Source organism: Protopterus annectens, chromosome 2.part0, assembly GCF_019279795.1.
Source record: "Protopterus annectens isolate FY-2018-M chromosome 2.part0, PAN1.0, whole genome shotgun sequence".
Classification (NCBI taxonomy): Eukaryota; Metazoa; Chordata; order Ceratodontiformes; family Protopteridae; genus Protopterus; species Protopterus annectens.
Genome location: NC_056728.1, coordinates 719,957,159 through 719,985,005, shown reverse-complemented (window position 1 = coordinate 719,985,005; position 27,847 = coordinate 719,957,159).

Genomic DNA, 27,847 nt, shown 5'->3' with positions numbered 1-27,847 from the left:
TAGACAATACAGTTACAGCTTTACCATGGAGTAAGGGGGTTAGGAACCGTACCCAGATCCTTTGGTCAACACCATACTGTTTGCATACCCTCTCAAACATATGAATGAAACTATCAAAATTATCCCCCTCTTTAAACAGTGGAAGAAATTTATTGACGTGTTGTGCTTCTGGGGTCCAGTTACTCCCTTTCCCATTACCTCCATGACTCTGGCGAAGAGTCAGCATTTCTCTCTCATGCTTCCACTGCCTCTCTTTTTCTTCGGCTTCTATCTTGAAACGCCTGGCCTCCAACTCAGGTCTCTTTAGCTCCAGATGGATTTTTAAGTCCTCTGCAGAAAGGTTGAGCTGTCCATTCTTCGAGGGTATCATATCTCCACTGCCAGTCTGATTGTCCTCCTGGTTGCTGTTTTCTGATGCATACTCTTCTGCTGACATGCTGCCTGCTTACCCTGACTAACTAATCTAACAAAAGAAATAAAACAATTGTGATCTGAACTCTGAGTATTCACTGTGTGGCTGATTTAGATTACAAAACACCTTCAAAGTTCACTGAACACAAGCTACAGGAATTCACTCTACAAGTCAATTAGTATTTGCCAACCAATTAATATGTGGTGTGGATATCCCACAGCTGCCAAATAATTAATATGTGACACCCGTGCCCTGGCCCAGCAATCAAGGAGCCTCAATCCTCACCACTAACACCAGAGAGGGCATCTTATATATGAAGGAAAGTATAACAAATACACACAGTAAAGTGCAATTTCCCTTAAGAGCAGAGAGAGATCACAGTCAATCCGAGGAGGGTCACTCCCTTGCTCTCCAGGTCCCCAATAAGACTCCCCACTGGCACAGCTATAGGGTCCAGATCTCAGCCAGCTGGGCAAGCTAAAACCTCCAGCACCCTTTCTGTCTAGCCAGTGCTTTATGTCCCTGCCCAAGTAGCTGATACACACACACTTTGAGATAAGAGTTCATACAACCACACAAAGACTCCTGGGAAAGGCTGCCACAGGTTCTCGACATGTGCCCCTATTATCTGCCACTACCCAGCTAATATTTATCAACTACTCAAAGGCCCTTAAAAGGGGGTCCAATTATTACTGTGCAATATTATTATCCAATTGGTAGTATAACTAAACAGTCAAGGCTTATTAGAGTGACTTGGTTCAGTAATCACTATAAATATGCAATGTACTCTAAAGCTTAAATTATCTCTACACAAAACAGCCACAGTTGAAAGGTTTTAAAATATTTAATAATAAATACTAAAAACACAAGACAATACTTCTTACTACACAGTGCTAGTCAAGAGTTTAGAGATCGCAGAGAAATACTTAAAATAATTCATTAGTACAGTTCTGACATCACAGAAACACACAGTCTAATCTTTCTAGTTCCTATCTATTTCTAAAAGAAAACACAAGTCTAAGATAAACTTACATAAGAAAACAGGCAGAGTGCTGATGAGTTGGATGGTCAAGACAAAAATGCTTAATAATCTCAGGTTCTCTCTGTTTAAATTGAAATTGCAGTTCTGATTCACATTACATCATTCTTCACATTTTCCTGCGGTTCCCAGGCTACACATTACATCATTCTTCACATTTCCCAGGCTAATAGAAACTGCATTTACATTCTTAACATCTCCTTTTGTTATCTTGCAGCTGGACAGGAAGCAGAACAATAAAAATACATTTGCATGTTTAAATCTAGCAATTTAACTCTTGGTTAAAACAATAGCAAGAATTCCTTCATCTAGAATCTTCAGCACCACTGTCTACATCAAAGCGTCACCACATGTTTTACTTTGGTCAGTAGAAAGCACTGTTGTTTCATTTTTTTTCAGTTCCACATCTAACAGCAGGTTTTTTTTCCATTTAAGATAACAAGCCTGTAGTTTACATTCATATTTACAAAATAACAAAAGTATCTGCAAAATTCTATTTGGCTAGGCTGGCAGCCTTCATCTATCCTTACCCACTCTTTACAAGGTAATTCCCATTAGATGAAGTGTGGGCTGCTGTGGTAGGGTAACACCTGAACATCAGTGTTTAATCTGTGTACTTCTATATGTGTGGCTTGTCATGGATCAAAGGTGTGTGTCAGATGCTGCCATGTCACCTGGGCCTGCACTCATCTGAACCTGGCTTTCAGTACACCAAAGAAACACTGTGCAGTAGTTTGTGTTGCTACATGTACTCTACCATAGGCAGGATTGGAAGGTTCTCTGTACAGGGGTCATTAGCCATGGCTGAAGTGGATAACCACAGGCACCTGTTGTATGTAGGGGAAGTCCATATGTTGTCATCATTAATAATGTTGACAGGGATGTATTTGGCTTACATCCTAGCTTTTTCCCTGTACTTATCCAATAGTAGCCCCTCAGGTATTTCACCTTGATGGAATGAAGCTCTCAGACACTTTCCCTCCATATGGCAGCAATCCTGGACACTCCCAGGGTGATGTCTGTTACACTGTCATCTGCTACGTACTCAACCTGGCAGTTCAAAGATGGCCACCCATTTCTATTGCTGTATCTTTCTGCTTATGGGTGCACAGGGGTCTTAATAGGGATGTGAATGCAGTCTATTGGACCACGTACATGCGGGGGGGGGGGGTTACAGTGTTATAGAAGTGGTGATGACAGTTTGTTCTCCACTGTTGTCTATACATTTTATGTTTTTTATTGCCATAGCTAGTTTCTCTATTCCATTCTTCCTCATCACACATGCATCTTGCTATCTTCCCTTCTACTCTACCTAGAAAAATGGACAAATGCTCCCATGTTCTGAAAAAAATATACCTCATCACCTTTTTTTCCTACAATTTACCCTTGTGTGTGTGTTCCTTTCCTTACTTCTCCTTGCCTGTGCCCCCTTTCTGGCTTCCTTATTTTCCTCTTTCCTCTCAGTATGTATTATAACCTGAGTTGTCACTTTGTTGTGCTGATTCCTATGGCCTGGTCACAGTGCCCATATTGTAGCTAATGAAACACTAATTTGCTTCTTAGTATGTGCTGTCACATGACCACTCCTACTGTGGCCACACCAGTAGTAATATTACTACCATTATTGTGGCTAGGATAATTTGGCTCTCTATTGAAATGTCAGCTCAGAAAATACTGAGAGCTGTAAAGCTGGAGAAAAGGACAGAAATCCCAGAGAAGAGCAAACTACAAAAAAATCATTCTTCACCTTAAACCTTTTTGCAGTGGGAAAGCTCCCCCCTGTACCCCCACAGACTTATAGATATTAAATTTGAGGTCACCATACCTCAGAGAAAAGGGAATACTCCAAGAAACCACACATTGGACATAGTATATTTAAGTCTGTTCTTTTGGCCACCATTTGCAGACTCTAGCGAATCTCGACATTTCAAGTAGTTACCTGAGAATTTGCTATGCTGCTCTTTCTACAGTACCTGTGCTATTTAGAGCAGTATCACAGCATTATGTATTGGTATGAATACAACTCCGAAAATATGTTTTTTCTTTTTCCACCAGCTGTAAAATCATATTGTACTAATTAAAAATTGCAGAAAAAGAGGAGTGGCTAATGTTGGGAAGTAAAAATACTAAAACATGTAGAAATAAACAGCATTTTCTTCAGACTTTTTACTATTTTCTACAGTAGATTCCAAAATCTAAAACCAACTAATGGCAGATGAATGGTGATCACAACAGCAGAACATGTTAGCATTATGGACTCAGCACTGCATCATTACAAACAATATGTTTTTGTCACTCCCTCAGTCAGTGGCATACATTTTTTCCTCTGTTTCAGGGAGGCACATATGCTAGAACTGGATTATCCAAAAAACAGCTAATTTATACAACTCTGTACTGTTTAACAGAAACTACATCTCTTGTTATGATAAGAGTGCAAAGTGCCAGAGAGTAAAAATGTCTTCACTGAATGATGTACTTCTTTGGTTTAAGCTCACAATAAATTTCATTGAGACACCCAAACCAAAGTCCTGAATGAAGAACAAAACTAATTTACTGAGCCTATAGACTTAACTACACAATAACATAATATATATAATAGCAGTAAAAACAACATACATAAAATCATAGAAGGTGTCTAATTGTTATTATCAAGATTTGAATTATAGCTTGATAACTTGTGAAAAGATGCCCACTATAAAATGGAAAGAGCATATAACAATGAACAAGAGATCATATTTCACACTGCCCATTATTTTCTATCCTGCATCACCACCAGCCACCCCACCCACACACACACACAAAATGATGCACACACTCTATAGAAACACAAGCACAGACAAAAGTATAGTTTTTGTTACTAGTCTCCAAGCTGTCTAATATTATCAAATATCTTTCCTGCATTGCTAAAACCAGCAGAATCCTAACCCAACTCACCCTCCTGTGCGTACCTCTCAACCTCTTAGAATAAGAAATCTGGACAAAGACATAAATAATGGGGAAACAAAGGGTCAAAAATAGGGACACATTTTAAATATTGGTCTTACAACCTTAGCAAGTTGACAGAATAACAGGTTTTGCAGTAGCATACATTTTCTGAAGGGAATGAAGTCTGAAACTCAAATATATGTCGCTATTTTCTGATTTCAACTCTCAATGAGTTGCCAACAATTTGCCAGAAAACCACAAGTTTATGAGAAACAGAACAAAAACATGAGGCAAAAATCTGGACATTCTGCAAAAGTCTGTACAGTTGAGAGGTATGCTCCTGTGACTCCAATGTTAGGGATCACAATAACAGTATGGGATAATATGGGCAGGAAAATTAATGATGATCTCATGGATCATGTTGGGAAGAGATCATTTTCAATAAAGACATGTGAATTTCTTGGAACTGATTCAGTAAAGTCTGAGAAGCTAATAAGGACAGAACAACACACCAAAAGAAGACTTCAGAGCACCTGCTGTGGATGCAATTTCAGAAGACAAGCTGAAGGCAACTGTCACATGTCTCATGTATTCAAATGAGACACTGAAGCACAGGATGGGTTCAGGTTATTTACTGTACAGAAACACATCAGGAGCTGTAAACAGAACATATACTTTGAACTTTGTATATTTACTGACTGACTCATTACTTCAAACACACATATGCATCTCCATTCAAACTTGCACTCACTCCGAATGACTATACAAAATGGCACTGATCTCGCACATGCTCAGTAACTTATTGTGACATCCCTGTACTGGACCAGTAATGAAGGAGACTCAATCCTCACCACTGGCAACAGCTAGGGGACATACAGAATGGGAGGATGACAAGTACACACACAGTAAAGTCCAATTTCCCTTAAGAGCACACAGAGATCACAGTCAGTCTGGGGCTGGTTTCTCCCTCTTTCTCCAGATCCCCAATAAGATCCCTCAATGGCACAGCTATAGGGTTGAGATCTCAGCCGAGTGGCCAAGCCAAATCTCCAGCACACTCTCTGTCCAACCAGTGCTTTGTGTCCCTGCCCAAGTAGCTGACACACACATACACACACGCACACACACACACACACACACACACACACACACACACACACACACACACACACACACCCGGGAAAGGCTGGCACAGGTTTACTAGCTGTGGTCCCTTCTGCCCAGACTATAATGTAGTTCCAGATGCCACCAGCCAACTCTATATCAGCTACTATAAGGCCCTAACAAAAGGTGTCCAATCCTACTGTTACTAATAATCAAAATGGTAGTCTGACCAAGAGCAAGGCTATTTAGGAGTGGCCTGTACAGTGTCACCAAATACATATGCAAGTACTCTTCAATCTTAAATGTGTCTCACAAATATCAGCAGCAAAGATAGGTTTAAATATATTTAATAGTAAATAATAAAAGAACAAGACAATACTCAGTCAATCAACACAATAACTTCAGATCATACAGAAAATATTTAAAACAACAATGCAGGACAGTCTCAAATAAATACAGAAAACATCTAAACTAATCTTTACTATGTCCCTAACTATATCTAAAAAGAGTTACTATGCCCTAATAACTTACTTACAGAACCAGGCAACTGCAGATGATGATGATGAGCGGATGTTCTTGCTAGGTCCAAGACAAAATACAAAATGCACAGTCTCTCTCTCTCAGAGAGTGCTTAAATCAGTATCACATTTTACTGCTGGGTTAGCCTGGATGATATCACTTTTTGTCACCTGATTTCAGTTCCCTGGCTAAACCAGAAACTAATAGGATTTAACATCTCTGTGTTAAAAATACATACATCTCAGATGTTTGCCAGATCTTGGAAATCGTAAAACATTAAAACACTTTACATTTTAAACCGAGTAATTACTTTTCTTTCAAGACAATACAAAAAGTTCTAGCTCTAGACACTGTGTCTGTTATTGAACTGAAACTGAGAGATAACATCTTTTGTTTATGGCCCAGCTATATAGTAACCTAACCTCAACTATTCTTAAGTTTTGCAAGTTAATCTTCTATGTTCCATCAGGGTATGCTGTGGTTACATTCTTGAAGATCAGTACATAACATACAGTTCTGTATAAATCATATCAATATTCACAAATGACATAAAATTATTTACAAAACTCCAGATAGCTGGGCTGGCAGCGTGACATTTCTTCCCCCCGAAAACGCAAGCTAGTTTTTTAAGTGACCTTTGAGAAATGTTGCTTGAGAGGGTTGAGCCTATCTGGGACTACCTTATCCCATTCCCTGTTTTGAGAGCCCATCTGCATTGGCATTGCTAAGCCCACTGCAGTGCTGCACTGCTTGTAACCCTAGGCTCCACCTTAGTAACTTGGCATTTTGCTGGCTGGCTCGATGTAGCCATGTTAAGGGATTGTGGTCCGTAACTACAGTGAATTTCCTTCCATACAGAATAACGCTGAAGTTTTTGCAGTGCCCACACTATGGCTAGGCATTCCTTTTCTACAGCTGCATAGCATTCCTCCCTAGGCTGGAGCCTACGACTGAGATATACCACTGCGTGCTCTTCTCCCTCTGAGTAAACCTGGCTAAGTACAGCCCCCACCCCATGGTTGGAAGCATCCACTTGCACAACACATTTTTTACTGTAATCTGGACTGGCTAACACAGGGGGTCCTCCCAAAGCCCCTTTAAGCCTCTGGAATGCCTGCTCACATGCTGGTGTACACACCGCCTTATCTGGCCTGGTTTTCCTCGTCAGGTCTGTGAGGGCAGCAGCTACGGTACTATAATTGGAGAACAACTTTCTGTAGTATCCTGTTGTTCCTAAGAATGCCCTCACCTGCTTTTTAGTAACAGGAGCAGGCCATGCCTGAATGGCTTCCACTTTGGCAGGTTCTGGCCTCATCTTATCACTCCCCACTCTATGTCCTAGGTAGGAGACCTCTGCCATACCCATCTGATATTTGCTGGGCTTAATGGTCAACCCTGCCCTCTGCAATCTGCCCAACACATGTCCTTCTGTAGTCCAGTCACAGGCTTTGGCCACAGTGGCTGCTATGTATTAGTAATTCTGGTGTGGGTGTGGTACATGTTATTATATCGCACAAAGGGTCATGGACTTCACACTTCTGAGTGTACCTATTTAGCAGATTGTCCATCATTGCACCACTCCATTTGCTTTGGTCCTTAGACAGTTTGTGTTGCTATATGTTATTATGAGGCTACATGTGGGCCTAGCTGTCATACCATTACAGACTGACATCTGGACAGGCCTAAATATGACAGTCAGATAAAGGCCCACACATGGGGACAGGGTGTTAATAATGATCTGCCAAACATAGGCAGTTGGCAGACCGGTTTGGTAATTGCTTGTTTGCTCTCATGGGTTTCACATCTGCTTCTCCACTGTCTGCTATTGCTGTTTTGACATAACCCTTTCTTGCTTTGCAAATAGTTGGCAGGCAAATGCAATGCTAGGGCAAGCAGAACAGATATACACGGCATTCTTGTGCTCCTTCTGTGACAACCATGTCATTCCAGGGGTATGGCTGTTGGCCAGTGACATGTTGTCAGTGCTGACACAGAAAGGTGGCAGCCTTTTATACATTGGCAGTACACTGACCTTCAGTTACCTGCTGTCCTACTAGACACCATATCTCTCAACGTCTGAGAGCCAGACATCTGGACAAAGCCATAAGTGATTGGGGGACAGAAGTGTAAATATAGGGACTATTTTAAGTATTGGCCTTACAAACCTAGAAAGGTGATTCAATAACAGGTTTTGCACTAGCATGTGTGTTTCTATAGAGTATGAAGTCTGACACAACAATCTGTCATTATTTTCTGACCTTAGTCTTATGTGATTTGCCAATGAATTGCCAGACAACCACTACTTCATGTTACACAGACCACAATTATGATGCAAACCTCTGGACATTCTGCAATAGGTCTGTACAGTTGAGAGCTATGGTAGGCAGTGTGTAGATTACTCCAAGCTGTGTACTGTCCATATGTGTGGCCCTCTGTCCATTTACTGTACAGCTTTCCTGCATTAACAGATATTGACATCTGGACAGTGTGTACAACTCCTACCGTAAGTGTAGCTGACATGCAGAATACCTGGCACTGCAGTTCTTGGAACATGGCCCTGTCAAAGACAGCACTGCACCTAGGCCTTTACAACACAACAACCAGGAGTAAGTGCTGGCACATCCTGGCAGTATTAGCCACACATATACATAGCTCATTGACCCATAAAAGGGAAATGCAACAAGTTATCATGTTGTTTGGGACAGCCCTGGCAATGTGTGCTCAGCTGCTATTTCCCTGCAAACACACATGTTACTGCATTTCTATGGGAATACAGGTGTGGGGCGGGCACACCTGTTAACTGTACACATTTGCACAGACTGTGCTGATATTTGCTTTACATTTTGGTTCCATTTAGCATAGTATTGTTCCCTGCCTTGGAGACTAGAGGCATATTGCTAAAGTCCACAGGTCAGATTGTAATGGCATACATTTGAGCTTCAGACTTCTTGCCCTTCACAGCCTTACTGCAACTGCAAGACCTGCTGTACTATCACTGTGTAAGTCTGTAGGGGGTATTTCATCATTGTTACCATTTGTGGGCCTTTGCTAGACATTTCTTTATGGTTTTCTACAGCTGACTTGCTGCATGAGGCTGAGGGATAAGTATGGGACCCCCACACTGACATCCATGTCTGTGACTTATGACCCCCCCAATTAGTTGCCCCCCCCCACATATACTGCAGTGGGATTTGACACCTTGGGTACTACTGCATAGTGTGGGGAGGCCAGTATTGGGCAAACATTTCCTAGTGTCCCACATAGCTGTCAATTGTCTGCTGCTATACCAGTACACCACCCCATTCCCTTGCGTGCATGCAGCAATACCATAGATATGCTACCAAAACATACTAATCTATTAATTTATTGTTAAGAAGACTGACTTACCTTGTGCCTGCGGCAGTTGTGAGGACGGTGCTTGAGGGCTGCCTATATCGTATACACACAGGACACTGCCTATACATGGTAAGGTACAGGTAGTGTGATGTGTGTGGCATCCATTTTACTCTGTATGCAAGTTGGAGAGAGGTGTCAGTCCCTGGGTCCCTACAATGTTAGTGTGTGCTCTGTATTGCCTCTTTGCCAAGGCCAGGGCATACTGCGCATGCCTCCGTCTGCCTACAGGAGCTGGCTCAGGGAGTTCCTCCTCCGAGTCCCTCTGTGCCTGTGGGTACCTTGGCAATGGTGGGGGGGGGTTGTGTGGCCCTTCCCCGTGCTCAAAGCAGCAGAACCATGACTTGAGCATCCCAAACACATGCTCTATAATGATCCTGGTTTGTGCATGTGCCTCATTATGTCATTCTTGAATGGGTGTGTGTGCATTTCTGATGGGAGTCATCATCAATGGCTCCAGTGCATAGCCAGCATCTCCCACCAGATGGCCATATCAGATGTGTCCCCTGGCAAATCCCTGGTACAGCTGTGAGGAATGCCAGATGTGGAAGTCATGAGAGCTTCCAGGGCTGTCAGCATACACATTAATGATAATGCCTTGGGCATTGCATACAACCTGGCAGTTGATGGAGTGAAAGTCCTTGTGGTTTATGTAGACGCTACCCTGTTCACTGGGTGGTGCTTTGATGTGGATGTGATTGCAGACTGTGGGATCCAGTACCTCTGGGTAGTCTGCTACATGGTGGAAGAGGCGCATATTGCTGTTCCTCTCCTCACTGGTGCTGGGGAAGTAAATGTGCTCATTGGCATGTGGTAGTATGGCATCCATGAACTGGTGGAGTACCCTGGATGCAGATGCCTGTGAGACCCCCATGATGTCCCCAGTAGGTCTTTGGAAAGTACCTGTAGCTGGTATTCTTAAGGCTACACATACCTTGGTATCCACTGGGATGGGTTCCCCTCTGTTGACTCTGTATCTGAGGTGAGGCTGGCACGGATCGATGAGTTGCTGAAGTATGGCCCTGTCCAACCTGTAACGCTCTACTATCTCCAGATTATGTAGCCCCTGATAGGGTACCCTCGGTCTGAACACTCTTCTCCTCCTCCTCAGTTTGAGGTGGTTGCCAGCATTATCCTCCTCACCGCCCTCAGCCTCTAGCACATGCTGATGTATCAAAGCGACAGCAGCCCCTAACATTTTGTAAGTTAAAATTCCCCCAAGTGTGTACAACAAGGGTGCAGAGTTTGTGGGGAAAAAACAGACTGGAAAGTGTTTGCACGGTTTATACTGTTGTGCTGCAGATGCTGCCTGTATGATTTGCTGACTATGATACATTCTACCTGTCAGCTGTATTATTTGTACTTAATTGCTTTAATTCTGCTATTTCCCTTTTTCTTTTTGTTTTCCCTTCCCATTTCTGCCCCTTTTAAGCCCTGTGGCATGCAGCGCAAATCCGTTTACCTAAGATAAACACTTTAAAGCAGAAATGATCCTCCCTTGGATGTGAACATGCTCCCCATTTCATGGAATAAGTAAATACAGCCTCAGACACACATCCTTGCTTAGCTGTGCTTAGTTAAGCTCAAATGGAAGCCGTGGAGCTCCTATGTGCTTACACCAAGCATGACACACACCCGTTTCATGTCAGCTGCTTCTCCTACTTACACCACTGCCTTATAGCCCCTACATGGTTAGGTGCAGCCAGACAATGGTCTCCCATTTTGTGATTCAGTAAAATTTGCTCGTTGGCATACCCACTGCCTTAGTCCCATGTTACACCACTACAACAGAGCCTTTCCCCTTAGCAACCAGTGTTACTTGTTATTGTTTTGAGTCTGTATGCTATACACTATAATGGCAAAATGCAGATTTCACTTAAAATTGTCTTTTCACATTTTTTTTTATTTATAGCATGATCTTGTTTGCGTTATGCTTAAATGGCTGAAATTGGCCAAAAAAAAAAACCTTTGATTTTTATATTTTTGGAACTCTTTTCCATGCCAATGACCATATTTTTGGCCATTGGTATGCCTAATGATTATAATACATGCTTTACTTTGAACTGTCATTCCCCCATTTTGATTTTTGCAGAAATGTACACGGTCAGTAACTGAATATATTTCTGCAATAGATACTATTCTGGCATGGATGCTTGCCTGCTTACTGAATCACTAATCCACCTCATTTGCATGGTTGTTAATGTGGTTTTGTGCTGATGCAAATTGAACATGTTAGAGTTTCTTTCTCTATATCTTTGGACACAGAAGGCCAAAATACAATGCCTCTTGCTCTTATTTTGGTTGAATCAGTACCTGGGTGACCACGGTGCAAAATTTTGATATGTTCCTGTTGTAATGCTTTACGAATTACCACTTTTGGACCTTTCATGATGATTCCATCATCTGCCATCCTAAGCTCATCTCAGTAAGGAAAATACTGCTGAATCTCTAGTTGCAAACAGGCTTGTCATGTTGACCATCCTTGACTGATAATGTTTTTCAGCTTCTGAAGAATTGGATCTGAAGCTGTGTGATTTCTTAGCTCAACAAGGCGTGATAGTGAAAAATTTCTGACCTCCATAACTTCAAAGTCTGCTTTCCCATTTTCATGCTGTTCTGTCATTTGTCTGGGCGTGGGTTACAAAACATCAGCAAGGTACAGGTGTTTGCCCTTTTTTAAACAATAATGAAATTGTATGTTTGCAATTTTAACATAATCTGTTGCAATCGTGCTGGAGTGGTATGGATTATATTTTTCAAAACTGTCAGTAGTGGTTGGTGATCCGTCTCTATTTGGATAGGTCTGCCATAAATATAATCATTGAACTTTGAACATGTGAACACTACTGCCAAAAGTTGTTTCTCTATTTCTGCATAATGCATCTCTGTCTGAATTAAAGCTCTTGACATATAGGCTACTGGTATGCCTTCTTGAAGACATGCTGCACCAAAGCTGTACATTAAAGCAACACAAGAAAGAGTTATAAATTTGAGAACATCATTATAACTCAGTGTAGGTGGACTGGCAATTTTATGCTTCAGAATATCAAGTGGTCTTTGGTGTTGTTCCACCCAGGATCTGTGTACATTTTTGCATGTCATCTCATGTAGCGGGGCAAAAAGCTCACTCATATCTGGAATGAACTTTCCTAAATAGTTGACTATACATAGCAAATGTAGCAAAGATGTGACATTCTCTGGAAATGGCATTTCAAGAATTGTTCCTTGCTGAGACAGATCTGCTTGTAAGCTAGAAATGGTAAACAAATGACCCACATAAGTAAATAAATTCTTTCATCATGAATTTACATTTCTGAAGATTTAGTTTAAGATTTACTTCACATGCATGGTCTAGAACTTTCCAGAGATTTCTATCATGTTTGTCTACACCATTGTCTCGAACAATAATTCTTATTCTTTTGGCTTTTCCTGGTTAGGGGTCACCACAGCGGATCACCTGTCTGCTCATGATTGGCAGTGGAGTTTTACAGTGTCGAGTTGCAAGCCCAGCACTCAACCTTCCATGGAAGGCACACACACGCACTCACACCTAGGGCAAATTTTAGAGTATTCAGTCCACCTATCTCATGTCTTTAGGATGAAGCCAGAGCACCCGGAGGAAACCCACGTGGCCACAGGGAGGACATGCAGTATCTGCACAGAAGGCACCCCAGCCAAGGATCGAACCGGAGAACCTCTTGCTGTGAGGCAGCAATGCTAACCGCTGCACTACCGTGGCCGCCCATTGCCTCCAACAATAATGTTAACCAGAAAAGATTTGTTCCATTGCACATTGAAAGACTTTGCTGGCAGAACTGATTCCAAATGGCATTTTCAAAAATCTGTATCTACCAAATAGTGTACTGAATTTAGTTAATAATGAAGATTTGAGATCTAGTGAAATTTGTCAAAAGGAGCTTTTTGCATCTAAGACTGAGAAAACAGTGGAATTTGGCATGAGAGCAGCTACCTCTTCTATTGTACACATTGGATGATGAGGATGCTTAAGTACTTTGTTTAAGTCTCTTGGATCAATACATATTCGAATATCATCTGAGCTTTTCTTATGAGCTACAACCATGGAGGATATCTATTCAGTCAGTTCTTCTACTGGGGTAATGACACTTAAATGCACCATTTTGTCTAGTTCTACTTTTACATTACTCTGCATTGCTACTGGAATCTTCCTTGCTGTCTGACAACTGGATTTACTGCATGGTTTAACTTTATAGAATATGTGGCTGGAAGTTTGCCAGGCTCATCTTTGAAAATATCAGCATAGCCACTAAACATATTCTATGTAGAACTATTATTGTTACTCAGACTTATATGGTGAACCTCTTTATTAAATGTAATCAGTCCCATTCTAAGACTGTCTATGAGGCCAAACAATGACTGCATGTGTCTTTTGACTATGTAAAACAGCAAGTCATAGCTGTTTACAGCAGAATGGCATGAAAGAACTACTGCACCATCAGTCTGAATCTCTTCACCACCATAAACAAATAGTTTTGTACACTTTGCAGAATCAAGTTTCTCACCACTTTTATTTTAGCAAACATTTGTGTTGACATAATGTTGCACTTAGATCCAGTGTCTACTTTAAGCTCTTCAGGTTTCCTATTAATTTGTACAGTGCAACTGATAGTCTACTGTATTAACTGTTTCATCAATCACAGAGACACCATTAACTTAGAAAGTTTGTTTACAGCTCTCAGAGTTTGCTACAATCTCTATGTGATTTACCTGCTACTTTAGATACTCTCTTTTAACATAAGTTTGCAACACTTTAGACTTGTAAAGCCTTTTGAAATGATTCCACTTTTTACATTTGTGACATTGCTGACGAAAATCAAAACACTTTTCCAGTTTAAGTTCATGACTACTACACAATTGTGACAGTTAACAATGAGGTTGGCTGCCACACCCTTCAGTTTATATTCCTTTTTCATCTTAACTTTCTGTTACACACTATCAACATTCGCACAAGCAGACACTGCAAACACGCTTTTCTCATTCGTGAACATATTCGTATGCTTTTCTGTCATCTCATATATTTGACAAATCTCTATGCCTTTGCCCAATATTAATTCACTATCTTGAAGCAAAATTGTTCTTACTGCGTCATTATTAACATCATATACAAGACTGTATTTTATCAACTCATCTCTTAGATCACCAAATTGCATGTTTTTGCTTTATTTCTTAAGTCAACTGCAACAGTTTCACCAGGCTTTTGATTTCTTATGTAAAATTTGTGCCTTTCCATTGTAATATTCATTTGAGGGTTACACATTTCTCTAAATTTACATTTTAAGCAGTCAGGGTCTTCCAGCATTTCAGCCTGTATTACAATATAGCAGTTCACCACCTCCCCTGCATACACAGCAAATACATACACAAATGAATGTTCTTGCTCAATGGACTCTGAGCCAGCTAACTTGAGAAGTATAAATGCTTTTGTATGTGTGTCTATCAGAAAAAGCAGTCTTTATGAAAATAATATCATATTCTTGCTCAAACACTCACCAATTCTCAGCAATATTATTATCAAGTATCAGCGGTTCAGGTCTGTGAAATCCCTCTGCCATATTAACAAACTTCTTTTAAATATAAGTATAGACCTGACACTTGTAATTATGCTCAAATGCACAGTGATATCTCTGAAAATGCTTTATTTTAACACTGCAATTATCTCAAACACTCTGGACATTTCAGACACCTTGAAAAATCTTAGTTACTGTGAAAAAGTCATACAGTGTAAAAGAATTCGGACATTTTAGCCTTTTCAGCTTTTTCAAATATTTTAAACACTTATTATTTCGAACACTTTTGTCAATATATCACTATTTCAGACATTTCATTTATCTCTGTAATTATTTTGAACACTTCAAATGCTACGCCACATGTTTGATGACTGAAAATCATTTAAAATGAATTTAAGTACCTTTGAATAATCTCTGACCAGTTTGCGAGTTCACTCCTGTATATTACTTCACTTTTAAGTGCGTGTCTCATGGTTTGCGAGCTGCTTCAACTTCGGATCCCATTCTGACACCTTGTCGCATGTCTCATGTATTCAAATGAGACACTGAGGCACAGGATGGGTTCAAGTAATTTATTCTACATAAATACATCAGGAGCTGGTAACTGGAACATATACTACATACGTTTACTGACTGGCTTATTACTTCTAACACACTCACATATGCATCTCAGTTTAAGCTTGCACTCACTCTGAATGATGATACAAAATGTCAGTTATCTCGCATGTGCTCAGCAGCTTATATGCATGTGCTCCCTGACTACAGTGGCTGACTAGGTACAATATATGTACCGATCTACAGCAGCCTGAGTACTTAAGTATTCAGCATAGGATAATTAGGGATTCTCCACATGCCAGCGTGATTCCAAAACACAATGTGCACATAGAACACAACTCAAATGCAACAAACATCCATGCCAACTTTGTTTGTGAAATCCTCAGCACATGCTTTACAGACCCCCAAGGAATTAAGTGAATATTACGGAAGTATGAAACATAGTTAGTAGCATACCACTGACAGACCCCCTACTGTGCAGAGGTTGTGAGTTGTACTGTAGATCCTGCAGTGGGAAAGTAAAGAGAAAGACAGCACAGTTATGTACAGCATCACATATACAACATAGTAACATGGGCTGCAAATACTCACATGACAAACACTGAATCTATACACTAGATGGGCATATTTGGAAAAATATTGACATAAATGTCATGTACCAAATGTATGCTATACACTGATGCAAGCTATGAAAATTCTGCTGTATCATAACTGGTCTGTCTATACTTGAACTTGCATTGCTTAGTCCTCTGATGAATGTACCTTTAGTGTATATAATGTTATGTAAATAAAAATATGACAGCAAACAGCAGTGCCACAAAATGAAGCTGAGGCAATAACAAAGTAGTGGTCACAGTAACAGTATTGAGACACTCATCTGCTGAACCCTGCTTTAGTCCTGAAGTAGATGGATCTGTGAATATTAATGCATCATTCAGCATTACAAATGTTGTTTGGACTGCTCTGTCTGTACTTCAGTGTATCAATACATGTAATTAGACTTACTTTCATCATCCTTAGCCTGTGTGGATGTGTGTGCATGGTTCATCTCTTCTGCTGAAAATCAAAGACAACAATACATGAATATGCATGTTACAGCAATACACAGTAGTTGTCTCAATTCACAGCCTTGTAATGGAAAAAAAGACATAGGAGGGTTAGCTATCTATGCACATGATAATATTCCTTTGCAAACCCATTTATGTATTTCATTCTGTGAACAGCATATGCTAACATAAACCATACGCATTCCTGAGTAATACAATTATCTATATATCACTGTCTGTGATAAATACTAATGTGACACATAAAAAGTAACAATAATGCCTAAATACATAACATTTGTAAAAGTAACATAACTTACAAGGTTTTTACAGTTCACGAATGGGATTAAAACCCCCGACAATACATATATGATGTTGAATGAAGATCTAAAGAAAACGGCATCATGCCAAAGGAGTCTTAGTATTAAAATACTACTGCAAGTAACAATTTGAAGAACTTACAGAAAGTGTCAGCAAACCTCATGATCTGTAGGCAGGTCACAGACATTTTGGATCAGTATATTGTGCCAGCAGCAATTACAACTTCCTTAAGAAGCATCACTGAAGACATATCTGTAACAGCAACAGCACATATTCTAAACAGTTTTGTTAGGAAACATAAATTAAGAAATATTGAGGAAATTGACTTCATGTGCCAAAATACTCAGGTGTACTACTTAAACACCCAATAAATATCAATGAGTTATACGATGTATGGCACATGCCTGTTATCTTCCATTGAGCTGATAACATCAGTTACACATTCAAATATTGACTTTGATACATTTACTGATCAGACCATCGCTAACTGTGAAATAAGTGGCACCTCATTGAGCATTTTTCTGTGTTTGCATTTTCCAGACTTTGTTATCTTGAGGATCGTGATGACTACTTCTAGGAGGCTGAGATGTGTCTGTGCACCCAAATCGACCAACGAGCAGTTGACCCAGATGTTGACTGTGTAGGGCAGAATAGACAAGAGCATGATAGCCAGATCCAGGAACTTCACCATGATCGATGTATGGAACCAAATCTTGAGGGAGCATATTCCCTTTTCTCAAAGTTATAGTGAACTCAGAGTTGGTATATATAAGTTTGGGGGGTGGGGGGCTGCCCTCCTGAAAAATAAAGCTTTAAGGAGAAGAAGAATTTTCAAGATTTGCTCTTCTTCATGTTTTTCGTCCTTTTTTTTTTGGCTTTTCAGCACTCAGCATTTTGAGTGCTGACACTTCAATATGGAACCCTATTTAAGTTTTTTTTTTTTTTTTTTAATAAGTGCTGCTATTTTAAAAAGAGTTACTAAACAGTAAGTCAGGTTGGCATGCAATTGTTAACTTGTTTAAAAGTGTTTTTGGGATTTTGTCTTGTCCTGTATAACATGTGCAGCAAGTTTAGATACAGACACAGTGATGCCATATTTTATTTATTTGAGATTCATTATCTTTGTTATGGGGTGGTACTTATAGTCCTGAAGTTTGTCACAGTTATCCACAAAGAACACCACTACACCTTTATGCAAGTACATTAACTATAGGTTATTTGCGATGACTACTGCAATATGAACCACTAGAGGAAGCAACATCCTTGATCTAGTTATTACTAACATGGGCAACCATTGCTCTACAACAATAGTCAATTACTCCCTGGTTAGATCCGACCACAAACTAATCACCATTGAACTCCACATTTCACCCACAACCCTGCAAAGGTAACCACCATGAAAAACATCTCCAAAGCTGACTTTGGGCTCCCAAAAACAGAGGTGGCTAACTTCATGGCACCCATGTCAATGGAAAATAGATGCATGATTGCCAAATCATACAGCAATGCACTGTATGAACACATACATAAATGCATAGAACTAGCCATGCCCAACAGAACCAAGACACTCTCCACCAAAAAAGGAAGCCAATCTGGTGGTCCCCTGCCATTAATAAACTATACAACAGAAGGAAGAAACTGTTGCAGAAAAAGGTAAAGTACTAAGACTGGAAAAACTCTGTCATTAGCCTCAACAAAAAGTTGAGATCTCTCATCAAAACCTCTAAAGCCAGCTATAAAGGCAGAATTGCAGCAGACACTAAAAACAACCACAAAGCCTCCTATAGTTATATCAAGAATCTCCACGACAATATCCAGGTTTGCTCTGAGTTACTGCACAATGGTACCTCCTATACTGAGCCAACAGATATTGCCAACATACTGGCCGACAGATTCATTGCCAACTTTACCCCCCGAAAGGACCAATCACAATACCAGAGGAATGCCAGGCACCCAGCATTACTGCAGCTTAGGTTAAAGCTGCATTGTCCAAGGCCAAGAATACAGCTTCTATGGTACCTGACAATATCCCTGGATGTGTTCTACATGAACTACAAAGTGAACTGGCACCACATCTGTGTGCCGTTTTCAATCACAGTCTCACCTCAGGATTTGTCCCTACCAAATGGAACACTGCTACAGTCATCCATCTCCATAAAGGGGGAGTGACTACAGACCCTGGGAATTATCGCCCCATTAGCTTGACAAGTCTGATATGTAAGGCTATGTAGCACATTCTCATGGACCTAATTAGCAAGGATATAGGGAATCTCCAAACTCTACATCCCATGCAATCTGGTTTTGTGAAAGGTAGATCATGCCTGCTCAACCTGGTTCACTTCTTTGAGTCAGTCAACAGAGATGTGGATGAGGGCAAGGCAGTTCATACAGCCTACCTTGGTCTGGCCAAGGCCATTGATACCATTCCCCACTCAAGAATTATTGATAAACTCACCAAACTAGGCATCAACCCCTATATCACTAGGTGGGTTGCAAATTGTCTCACAGATAGAACACACAGTATAAAAAGTAGCGGACTCCAAGTCAGACTGCCGACCAGTCATGAGTGGAGTCCCACAGGAATCGGTCCTGGGTCGTCTCTTGTTTGGCATTTACTTCTCAGACGTCCAGGACAACACAGAGGGACTCTGGCTGACCAAGTTCACAGACAACTGCAAGCTGGGAGCCATTATAAACTCCCCAAGTGATGTATACATCCTACAGAAAGGTCTCACAGAGAAAATGACTGGTTTTGAAACCATGGCCTTAAGCTTAATGCCAAAAAATGCATCGTCATCCCCTTTGGGAAAAACTCAGTTCCCACTAATTACAACATCGATGAGAGCCCACTGAACACTGAAGGTGTTATAAGAGATCTGGGGACACAGGTTGACAGCAACCTCTCTTTTTGACCACCACATTGCCACTGTAGTCAGAAAGTCCTTCTATGTGGCACATCTCATTACCAAGGGTTTTGCATCCAGGAAGAAAAAGGTCATCATCTCTCTCTACTCTACCCTCATTAGGCCAATCATCAAGTATAATGCCCTGTGATGACCGCGCCCTGACCCAGTAATCAAGGAGCCTCAGTCCTCAGCAGTAACACCAGGGAGGTTGTCTCATAGAAGTTAAAAGGATAACTAATACACACAGTAAAGTACAATTTCCCTTAAGTGCACAGAGAAATCACAGTCTGGGGCTGGTTGTTCCTTTGCTCACCAGGTCCCCAGTAAGACTCCCCACTGGCACAGCTATAGGGTCCAGGTCTCAGCCTAGCTGGGCAAGCTAGAACCTCCAGTACCCTCTCTGTCCAACCAGTGCTTTGTGTCCCTGCCAAGTAGCTGACACAACACACACTCACACTTTGAGATAAGTATTTATACAACTTCACAGACACTCCTGGGAAAGGCTGACACAGATTCTCCAGCTGTGCCCCTTTACCCAGACCATACAGTAGAAATCCCTGCCATCACCCAGCTAATAATATCAGCTACTAAAATGCCCTTAAAAGGGTGTCCAATTATTATTGTGCAATATTATAATCCAATGGTAGTATGACTAACAGTCAAGGCTTACTTTAGAATGGCCTATTACAATAACCTCTATAAATATGCAATGTACTCTGGAGCTATATCTACACAAACCAGCCACAGTTAGAGGTTTTAAAAATATTTAATAATAAATAATTAAAATACACGACAAAACTACTACACCACAGAGATATCTAAGAGTTCAGAGATCACACAGAAACTTAACATAATACAGTAGGACAGGTATGATGTCAAAGAAAAATACCTAATTAATCTTTACTAGCTTTAACTATTCCTACAAGAAATCACAGTGCTAGAAACTTACATGTGAGCTTAGGCAGAGTGTTGAGTTAGATATCCAAGATCAAAATGCCCCCAGTCTCTCACTGAACAATATTTTTTTAAAACATTACTAACAAACATGCCTGCTGGGTCCCTCCCAAATTACATCATGTTGACACTTAGGTTTTCCCAGGCAAACAAACTGCATTATTTAGCAATCTAACACCTGCTCAGAAACTTACAACAATACAAGGCATTTCACATATACACTCTAGCAGAAACCAGAGCAATAAAGCACCATCCACATGTAAATTCTTGTCATAAACTCTAGCCTTAAAACAATGGGCATGAAACCTTCATCCAGACTCACTGAAGATGAATTCTAACATGAAAGGATCACAACATACTTCACTAGGCCAGTAGAGTTCAATGTTGTCACATATTTTGCAGTTCCACATTTCACAGTATTCTTTTACACTCAAGAAAACATGCCTGTATTTTACATTTATTTACAAATGTCAGAATTATATATCAAATTCTATGTGACTAGGCTGGCAGCCTATGGCCATCTCTCCCCAATCATCACATCCCCCCCGGGGGAACTCAAGCAAGTTTTTCAAGTGTCCCTTGAGAAACATTGCTTGAGAGTGTCAGGTCTATCTGGGTGTATCTCACCCCATTCCCTGTCTTGACAGCCCATCTGCATTGGCATTGCTACTCCCACTGCAGTGCTGCACTGACATATAATATGCTTGCAACCCCAGACTCCATCTTAGCAACTTGGCATTTTGCTGACTGGCTTTGTTTAACCATGTTAGGGGTTGTGATCTGTCATCACAGTGAATTTTCTTCCATACAGATATGGCTGAAGATTTTGTCATGCCCACACTATGGCTAGACATTCCTTTTCTACTGCTGCATAGCATTCCTCCCTGTGTTGGAGCCTATGACTGAGATAAACCACTGGGTGCTCTTTCCCACTGAAGAAATCTGGCTAAGTACAGCCCCCACCCCATAGTTTGAAGCATCCACCTGCACAACAAATTATTTGCTATAGTCTGGACTGGCTAACACAGGGGTCTTCCCAAAGCTTCCTTAAGCTTATGAAATGCCTGCTCACAAGATGGGGTCTACACTACCTTATCTGGCCTGTTCTTCCTTGTCAGGTCTGTGAGGGGAGCAGCTATGGTACTATAATTTGGAATGAACTTTCTGTAGTTCCTTGCTGTCCACAAGTATGCCCTCACCTACTTTTTGATAACAGGTGCAGGCCATGCCTGAATGGCTTCCACTTTGGCAGGTTCTGGCCTTATCTTACCACTCCCCACTCTATGTTCTAGGTAGAAGATCTCTGCCATTCTCACCTGACATTTGCTCGGCTTAATGGTCAACCCTGACCTCTGTAGTCTGCCCAGCACCTCCCTGACATGCTGATTGTGCTCCTGCCAGGAATGGCTGTAGATAGCAATATCATCAATGTAAGCAAGGGAAAACCCTCCTGCTCCTGCTAAGATATGATTTACTAGCCTCTGGAAAGTCACTGGGGCATTCTTCATCCCAAAGGGCATCTTTGTCAACTCATACAAGCCAAAAGGAGTCACAAAGGCTGACTTATCTCTAGCACTGGGAGTCAAGGGCACCTGCCAGTAACCCTTGGTACGATCAAAGGTTGTAAGATACTTTATCCCCACCCAGCTGCTCTAGGGCCTCATCTGTCCTAGGCATGGGGTAAGCATCTGCCTCTGTGTGACTATTTAATTTCCTGTAATCCACACAGAACCTGGTGCTGCCATCCTTCTTTGGCACCAACACCACTGGTGAGGCCCAGGGACTGTTGGACTCTTGAATCACATCTAGTTCCAACATCTCCTGTACCTCTACCCTCAGTGTCTGTTTGACTCTCTCAGGCACCCTATAAGGGGCCTGCCTAATTGGCCTTTGGGGTCCTGTATCCACCTGGTGCTGCACCAGGTGGGTGCTCCCTGGTTTCCCAGTGAACATGCCCCCAAACACTGCTCGGATTTCTCGAACCTGGGTAGGAGATAACTGCTGGGACATTGCTACCCCTTCCACCGAGGTGTCAGCCTGAGCCTTACTGAGGAGATCAGTCACATGATCTCTCTCAGACTCCTCCTGCAATCCACTGCAAATGCTCAGCACAAGGGTCTCCCTATCATTGTAAGGTTTCATCATGGTAACATGGTACAATTTGTGCTCCTGCCATCTGCCTAACACTTCCACCATGTAGTTAACCTCACTTACCTTTCTTACCACCTTGTAGGGTCCCTTCCAAGCTGCTTGCAACTTGTTGTGTCTGACAGGAATGAGAACCATCACCTGCTGCCCAACAGCATACTCTCCTCCTCGAGCATTCCTGTCATACCACACCTTTTTCTGTTGTTGGGCTTCTGCCAGGTTCTCCTAGGCCAGGCCCATGAGTTCCCTGAGCCTTGTCCTGAGGTTCAGGACATATGCCTCGACAGATTCCTTGTGAGACTCACACTCACCTTCCCTCTCATCTCAAATTAAATCTGAAGGTCCCCCCACCCTATGCCCATACAGCAACTTAAAGGGTGAAAAACCCATGGATTCCCGGGGAACCTCTCTGTAAACAAACAACAGATGGGGCAAATATTTGTCCCACTCCCTCTTAAACTGATCTGAAAATGCCCGTGGCATGGACTTGATTGTATAGTTTAACCTCTCAACAAGACCATTAGTATAGGGATAGTAGGGGGTGAGCTTCATGTGCTTCACCCCACAGGACTTTCACAGACAAGCCAGCAGGTCTGACATAAAACTGGCACCTCTGTCAGACAGCATTTCCTTTGGGAAACCTACCCTGCTAAATGTTTCTAGCAAAGCATTTGCCACCTTCTCTGCCTCAATGGAGGACAAAGCCACTGTCTCAGGGCATTGTGTAGTATAATCTACAATCACTAGGATATACTTTTTCCCTGTGGAACTTGGGGTACTCAGACGACCCACAATATCTATAGCTACCCTCTGAAATGGCTCCTCAATCACAGGCAAAGGCATCAAAGGAGCTCTCACCTTGTCTCCTGCCTTGCCTACCTTTTGGCACTGCTCACAAGTCCTGCAGTACCTTGTTACAACTCTGGAAATTACAGGCCAATAGAAGTTTTGCATAGTATGTCTCTTTGTACGTTTTATGCCCATATGACCTGCAAAGGGAATATCATGGGCTATGGCTAGAAGCGCCAGATGGTAAGTTCTAGGCACTACCAACTGCTGTACTCTCTCACCGTCTACCCCTCCCTCAGGGGTCCAATCTCTGTATAGTAACCCTTTGTTCCAGTATACAGATTCCCTCTTCCCTTGAGAATCATGTGCCTGCCTAGCTACCTGCCTCAGGCCTTGCAATGTAGATTCTGAGAGCTGAGCCTGTCTCAAGTCTTTCCTTGTAACCCTTCCCAGCTCCCCTTCCACAGGAAGTTTGGCATCCTTTGACAGTGGCGCCTCACTGTCAGCCTGGGTACTACTACTCACCTCTACCTTTGCAGTTACCCTGTCCAATGGAACATCAGCACCCACAAGCAGCTGTGGCTCACATTCATTTTCACTGCTACAGCATAGCTCACTCCCTGAAGTAACCACCTCAGCAGTCCTGGCTGCAAGTATGCAATCTGGCTGGGTCTCCCCCAGGCTAACAGACTCACATGCTTGTCTCCTAGCCTCACTGCATGTAACTGCATAAGTACATAGTACTGCCTCATCCAAATCCTTCCCTCTCAGGACATCTGCAGGATGGTAATTTCATAACCCTGTTGTCTCAAGACAACCTACTATTGGCATTTTGTCTTTCCCACTTTATTTATTTACATTTGTTGACTGGGAGTGTCCGACTGGACGTAGGTCCATTTTCAGCGGAGGCCCGGGGAGAACAGCTCCACAGTTAAAATAAACAGACAGTAATTACATTGGATGACATAGTGATTAACAATTTAACATAGCAATTAATTACAAATATATTTACAGATGAAGAACATAGCACATCAGTAGACAACTAGAATCTATATCTGCGAAGTACATAACAGACATTAACAAATGATACAATAAGAAGCTCCTGCTGTATAATAAGTACTAGGCTTATGAGCATCTGAGCTTGCTATAATCAAGGTAGTTAGTGGGGTGGAAAGAAAAGTAGTGGTTGGATGGGGTGGGTGATATTAGAGTGGGAGTTGCAAGGGCATAGCCAGCATGTTTTTAGGTGCACTTTTAGTAAAGTTTTAAAGTGGGTGCATGATGGTATGGAGGTAATTGTGGGTGGGAGGGAGTTCCATAATTTGGCTATGGTGCAAGAGAATAGTGCTTCACCAGCAGAGTTATTGGCTTTAGTGATCTGCAAGTGATTTTTGTTGCTGGATCTTAGTGGTCTGGTGGTGCGATAGGGTTGGAGTAGATTCTGGAGGGATGGGACATTTAGTGGATGGTTTACTAGTTTGTGGGCAAGTGATAGTTGATACCATTGAAGGAGGTGAGGGAGTTCAAGCCAGCCCAGTTCAGCAAGTGAGAGGCACTGGTGACTATGGTAAGATGTCCCTGTGTCAAATTTGGCGATTTTGTAGCTTGTTTAGATTGCATTGCCTTAGGTTGGTATATATTGGAGAGACATAAAGTAGGGTGGAGATAAGGTGGGAATTTGCTTTTGAAATCTTTGCTGCTTTGGTGAGAAGTTGCTTATTTCTGTATAGCGCTCCTAGTTTTTTGTTGACTTTTTTATGGTCATGGATATGTGAATGTCAAATACTAATTTATTGTCTGTTTCTACTCCTAGCAATTTGGTGTGTTCAGTTGGGTATATAGTGGTGTTGTCTTTTGCTGTGATGTGCAAGTGAGAGTTGTTTTGAGTATGTTTTGTGGGTTGGAAGATGAGTAGTTTTGTTTTGTTTGGGTTGAGTATTAATTGCGCATCGGATAACAAACTTTCAACAGAGGAAAAGGCTTCCTGTGTGACTTTTTACAGTTTGGGTAGGGACTGGGCTGAGCAGATGATGATTGAGTCATCTGCATATTGTATGAGTGTGCCATGTTTGGTGGCAGAGGCTAGATTATTGGTGAAAACAGAGAAGAGTAGGGGTCCAAGGATGGATCCTTGTGGAACCCCTATGGTGACAGGTAGTTGGGGAGATATGTCATTCTGCCATACCATGGATTGTTGGCGGTCAGACAGGTAACTCTGAAACCAATTGGTGACTGATTGAGATAAGGATAGGTTATTGAGGATAAGTTGTTTGTGTGGCACCATGTCAAATGCTTTAGATAGGTGTAGGAAAGTATCAGAGGTGAGATAGCCATTGTTTTTATGCTGAAGGATAGTGTTAGTAAAGGAGGGTAAGGCAACAGTTGTGCTATGGTTTGGTCGGAAACCATGCTGAGTACTGGAAAGGAGGTTGTTATTAAGGAGGTAGTCTGAGACCTGAGAATGTATGCATCTCTCTAGTATTTTGGAGAGTGGAGAGAGAATAGCTATGAGAGGATAATTGGTTAGTTCTGTGGAGGGGCCGCCTTTGTCGAGGGGAATTATATGTGTTACTTTCCACAGTGTGGGAACGTAACTTTCTGACAGAGATCCGTTAATCAAGATGGATACTGGGTAGGCCAGAGCATCAGCTGCGATTTGTAGGTATTCACTTGGGAGGTTGTCTGCTGCTAATTTGGTGGGCTTAAGTTTAGTTAAGAGTTTTTTTTATGTTGGGGGTAGGTACAGGAGAAAAAGAGAAGGCAGTGGGGAGATTACTAGTTGAAGGTGTGGGATGGAGGGGGGGGGTTGTGTTGTTTAGCTAGTGATAGCATGGTTTCTGTGAAGTGTGTGTTGAATGAGGTAGCAATATTTTTGGAGGAGTGAGGGATGTTAGGAGGAGGGGTATTGACTTTACCTGGGTGGAGGATGGAGTTTATGGAGGACCAGAATTGTTTGGGGCTTTGTTGGGAGGAGTCTAGGGCAGACTGGTAGTATTGGAATTTGTCCTGTTTTATTAGCTTTTTGACTCTGTTGTGTAGTTCTAGGAATTTCTGTCTAGCTGCGGGGGTTTTGGTTTTGTACCAGTGCTCCCAGGCTTTATCCCTGTTTTTCATTTCTGACTTAATGGTTTTCTGTAGCCATGGGGAGGGTTGTGCTTTTGTTTTGGAAAGTCTTATGGGGGCATGGTAATTAAGGATACTCAGGAAGGTAGTATTAAAACATTCAACTGCGTCATCAAGACTGAGGTACTTTAGGGGAAGCCAGTTACATTATTTGAGGGATGAGATGAATGTGAGTGGGTTAAAGTTTATTTTTTTGCGTATTTGATGGTAGATTACAGGTTTAGTTTGGTATAGGTATTTATTGAGTAGGAATGTTGAGGAGTGATCACTGAGGCTATCTGATAAGCAGCCTGTTATATATGACTGGGGACCCTTACTGACTAGTATCCAATCCAAGGTAGTGTGCTTGCTGGCATTTTTATTTATCCTGGTTTGCAACTGGACTAGTTGTGTGAAGCCATGAAGGTTTATATGATGGGTTGGATTGTTGCCAGAACAGGATTGCCAGTCAATATTAAAATCACCTAAAATTATAGTTTCTTTGGGGAGATGGTGGGTAGACCAGCTGAGGAGGTTTTCTAGTGGAGGGATGTTTTGGCCAGCTGGGAAGTGGCATCCAATTATGTTGATGGTTTTGTTTTGGTTTATTTTGAGGTTGGTATATATTATTTCTTCATTGCCTATTTGTGGAGCTGATGATTTTAAGATCTGGATGTTTAGATGCTGTTTAAATATTATAGCTACACCGCCTCATTTCTTGTTTAGCCAGTCTACTCTTAGTATGCCGTAACCTACTGGCTCCCTCACCTTTGGTTCCTCACCTTGCCTCCGTGGACACCCGTATGCCACATGGCCCCACTGGTTGCATTCAAAACATTTAACCCTAGCTCCTAGATGTGTACCTGGACTAGTGGCTTTCTCTGCTACTGGCAGATTCTGTTGGGGCAGTCTGTGCTGCCCATCATGGTTCCTTTAGAACTATGAGCAGTACTGGGGGTCCCCTTCCTGTGCAGGGCTGCACTGCTTGCTAGGTATAGGTCTCCCTTCTTCTCCAACTCCTCTGAAGTAGCACACTATCAGCTAACTAGATCCTCATGTCCACAGGTAAAGTGCTAAGGGCTTGTTCCCTT